Here is a 4563-nt window from a genome sequence, read left to right as displayed (position 1 = left end):
AATTTCATTTAAAGCATTCAGACACATGTTACACAAACTAGCATCCTCGATTGGATGAACTATTTTGGATAATTTGGAAACACTTTTGAGATCTTATATTACTTTCAGGTTGTTATGTAAATAGATCATCACTCACCTGTAGTTACACTTGCTAACCGAGCACCAGGCTATGGTCCTGATTAAGATGCTTCAAGTCTACTTCTTGTGGTGGCGGCGGCAGCTGCAGCTTCTGAGGCTGCTAAGATGCTAAGATGAATGCCTCTCCCACCTTCGAGTCATTCTTGCTCTTCGAGGATGAGAAGAAGATCAGGCACCCGATGCCTGTTTGTTCACCTCCAACAAGGAAGACCACGCGCTAGGAAACATCATCAGATCGCAGCTGCTGAAGGCCCCCCAGGTGCTGTTTGCTGGCTACAAAGGCCCCCATGCCTTGCAGCACAAGACCCTCATCCATGTGCTGACCACACTGGATGCCAGCCTTCACCCATGCCATCACAGACCTCTTCTGTGAGCTCTCCCTGCTGGAAGAGCACGTCCGGCTGGCCATCAAAGACAAGCAAGAAGGACTTGAGTAGTGGGTTGCACCTGGCCCTTCTCCAGGCACCAGGTGGACAAGAGCACTTCTTCCAGACATGGGCCTCCTTGTAGAAATTCCAGCGAGCCCCTCACCCCTGACACCGATGTGTCCTGTACATAGAGTCTGTTTCCCCTTCCTAATAAAGTGTGGCAGGAAAAGACCCAGCTGTGGGCGGAGGCAGAGGTGACTTCACAGCAATGGACCGTCAGTTCAGCGGAGGTAGATGACCTGTTCCAAAACCACTCGGGGGCCTCACTTCAAAGCGTCCTGGCCCGGAGACCCAGATTTCTGTCTGAGAGCATGGCAGGAACAAACTCATCTGGACAAACACTGGGAACCTGCGGCTGCCAGGCAGTGTCTGAAGCAGAGGGAAACTGAAAGCCCATGTGCTTCTAAGAGTCTCTGCTCTAGAAGCCTCAGCTGCCGGACCTGCTTGCCTCAGCATAGGGACACCTGATGGGGCCCACAAACAGCTCTCCCCAGGTTTCTCTTCCATAGTGGAGTTTAATAAAAATAGTCACCGATAAAAAGCAATCAATCAATCAACTTCTCATACCGGTTCTGAACGTCCTGTCCTGACTAGCACCTCATTCTTTGGAATTCTTACCCCATTTCATGGTTCCATGTTCTTCTGCTTTCTCCCTCTCTCTCCTGGGGTGTGGTCCTCAGCCTTTCTTTCCCCACTGTCATTTTTGGACCCATGGAGCACTGTTCCCAAACTGTGGTCCATGGATGATTCAGCTTCTCCTTTCAGGCTCCAGCCTTGGACCCAGGGGCCTTGTGCCTTTGAATGCCTTCCTTGGTCATTCAACCCCAAAACCTCAGCAGTGGGGTAGGGGAGAAGGTCAACACCCTTAGGTGGTGATAGCAATAGAGTAGGAAAGCCATCATCAGAACTTCTCTCTCTCAAACTCAAGGTTAATAATCCAACATCAAAAACCATTGTGAAATTCTATGAATACTTGGATTATTAAGCAATTTCCACACTTAGATTTTTCATGGGTCCTGAATTTCCAAGTGAACAAAGCTTGGAAAATTCTTGTTAATAAGTTCATTATTAACAAGTAGGTAACTTTTAACATAACCCACCTAGTTTTACAGACCTGGTTATAGGGCCTGGAAGCTGTTAGCTGATACTCTGAGATACTGCAGGAAATCATTACTTCATAGAGGTAGTTTTTTTTCTAGAGAGCTAGGATTAATTATATTTCAATAATTTGTCTTTATGAAGATACCATGGTAGTAATTTTTCCTTAGTGAAAATAAGCTGAAGCTGGACAGAAATAAATCCTAAATCTTCATCAACTAAATAATAGTTATATAAATTACTTTTTTATTTGTGTAATGTAATCTCATGCAACTATTAAAATAAAAACTAGAAAGACAAGGTTGGAGCACAGAAGATTAGCATGAAATAATGATACAAGAAAGAGAAGAACATGGTGCTTCCTTTAAGGTTAAAAATCCCACCCATGGCCCCTGAGTAGGGAATTCAGTGGTATAGCTGTTCTGAATTAAGGTTGATCAATGAATATTCTTCAAGTTTGGATGGATTTTCAAAGGTGGGTGCTGCTGAGGACTTCATTTCCACGAGAACTTGAACAGCTTTCCCAGAGAGGAAATAGTTGAACACAAGGTCTTCATGGTTGATCTCAATCCCCAAGCCTCACACTAAATATGGAGAAGGGGTGGTGGTGGAGGGGTTGCAGTTGCCATTGGGAAGTTTACCAGACAAACATGAGAGTCGTGATACACAAGCTTTGTGTAGAGACACTGATGAAAATTCAGGAAGGAGGGGATGGAGGTGGGAGGGCAAGGGCTGGGGTGATGGTGGGCTCTATTCTGAGCACAATATTTAACAACTACCATTTGGTGTTTTCTTCAAACACAACTTCTTCTATAGCTTTTTTCTCCCATTCCCAAGCACTTGCGCCAAATTTGGAGTAAAACTGAAAACTAAAATGAGTCAAAGAATGAGCTGAACAATGTGTGTGTGTGTGTGTGTGTAGGAGTGTGATATAAAGAAGGTAAAAATTTCCTGTTCTGTGTTGGGAATTTTAATCATGTCAAGAGAAGGACCATTTTTCCTATTCAGAGCAACAATGGTTTGTGTAGAAGTGAGGCCAGAATCACACCCATCACAGGGACTCCAGCTGTGGCCAGCACAGATGGGATTAGTGGAGAGAGAGGAGTATGATGGCTGTTTGGAAACATGTGGCTCCTGAACTAAATGGGACAAAATTCATCTCTCCACAGCATCTTCAGGGTGTATACTCCCGCCGTGAGGTCTGGGGAAACAGGAGTCATATCACCACATAAAATGTGCATAGAAGAAGATGTTGAATAGACTTTTCTCAAAGCCCTGGAACCAGGGACAGCACTTTGAAATTGGAGGCTGTGTACTTCATTTATGAAAACCTTGGGCTTTAGAGCAAGAGAGCCTGGGTTTGCAGCCTTGTTGCCTCACCTCCTGGTATATAACCTTCAGTGGATTCTGTTAACTTTGTGCTTTAATTTCTTCATCTGTGAAATGTGGTTGGTGTGAGGATTAAATGAGCTAATACCTATAAGAGAATCAGCAGTTTCTGGCCCATAGAGTTCAGCTATGAGGATGGTGATAATGACTACAATGATGATAAAGATTAAGGCTCAAAGCTGAGTAAAAGGAAGCCAACTCGTGATCCATATTTTAAAGAAAATCCTCAACGATGGGATCAAGGTATCTCTAGACCTCATTTACAGGTGGAAGAACTGGCCGTGTCAGCTTCAGTGAACACCTCAAAATTCTTTGCCTTCTCTCACAGACACATTCGATGTTAGGCTGGGTAGTTTGGGGTACTGTAACAGGATGTGGGGTCAGCATCACACACAAAATCTATGTGAGTGCTCTTGGTCAGAGGGTGGCTTTCCTCTGTGCAGATGTTTAGGAGCCAAAGCTCCTTGCATGCTGTGCTCTGACCATCTCTCCAGGCATAACAGTCCTCTGCACTGAACTGACAGAATGAGGAAGAGAAAGCAAGGAACCACCAGCATCTTTTTTTTTTTTTTTTACATCTTTATTGGACTATAACTGCTTTACAATGGTGTGTGAGTTTCTGCTTTATAACAAAGTGAATCAGCTATACATACACATATATCCCCATATCTCCTCCCTCTTGCATCTCCCTCCCACCCTCCCTATCCCACCCCTCTAGGTGGTCACAAAGCACTGAGCTGATCTCCCTGTGCTATGCAGCTTCTTCCCAGTAGCTATCTACCATACGTTTGGTAGTGTATATATGTCCATGTCACTCTCTCACTTTGTCACAGCTTACCCTTCCCCCTCCCCGTGTCCTCAAGTCCATTCTCTACTAAGTCTGCGAGCCGAGACCTGGAGGTGACACATGACCTCCACTGTCTTTCCACTGAGGTCAGTGGAAAGGGGTCAGATCGAGTCCCATAAATCCCACCTATATGTCTGTGTCTCCCTCTGGGTCATGGTCTCCTTGAGACATGAGAGGGGGAGCAGCATTTTCACAGACAGCGAGTTCTCCTTTCAAGAAGGACAGAGGGACAGAGGTTGAACTGCAAGAAGGGGACCCCAAGCACCTCATTCTCGTCTAAACGCTTATTGAGCTGCAAAGCTGGCAGCGCCATCCTGGCATGACCCCTGGGACAGAAGGTGAGGGGATCTTAGGAGATGTCGATGTGTGTTCTCCAAAGTTAGGGGGCCAGATGTGAGCATGGAGACTACAGCTACTTCTCACCTGTGGTTTCATCAGGCAAAAGTCCCACCAGAGCAGCGTGTGGCAACCCTGGTTTTGGATATGCCGGAAGAAAATGGAGACGGGCTCCCGATCCATCAGAGGACCCACAAAGGACCCTGAGGCTCTGCAAGGATGTATGTATAGTCAGAGAAGATACGCAGGTCTTCAGGCAGCAGTCTGAGGAGGATGAGAGGATGCCCCGCTCCGAGAGGTGTTTGGAGACAGCGGTCTTTGGATGTG

The 4563-nt window shown here is 45.9% G+C and overlaps 1 pseudogene across 1 annotated transcript; it reads left to right on the top strand.

Annotated features, from left to right (window-relative positions):
* The first annotated feature begins 251 nt into the window (after positions 1–251).
* On the top strand, positions 252–940 carry LOC308626206 (DNA-directed RNA polymerase II subunit RPB11-like; annotated as a pseudogene). Its single transcript has one exon. The product of its transcript is annotated as a DNA-directed RNA polymerase II subunit RPB11-like (transcript).
* The last annotated feature ends 3623 nt before the right edge of the window (positions 941–4563 follow it).

Source organism: Mesoplodon bidens (assembly GCF_964165515.1).
Source record: "Mesoplodon bidens genome assembly, chromosome: 12".
In the NCBI taxonomy this organism is placed as follows: domain Eukaryota; kingdom Metazoa; phylum Chordata; class Mammalia; order Artiodactyla; family Ziphiidae; genus Mesoplodon; species Mesoplodon bidens.
This window is presented reverse-complemented; position numbering and strand designations above follow the sequence as displayed.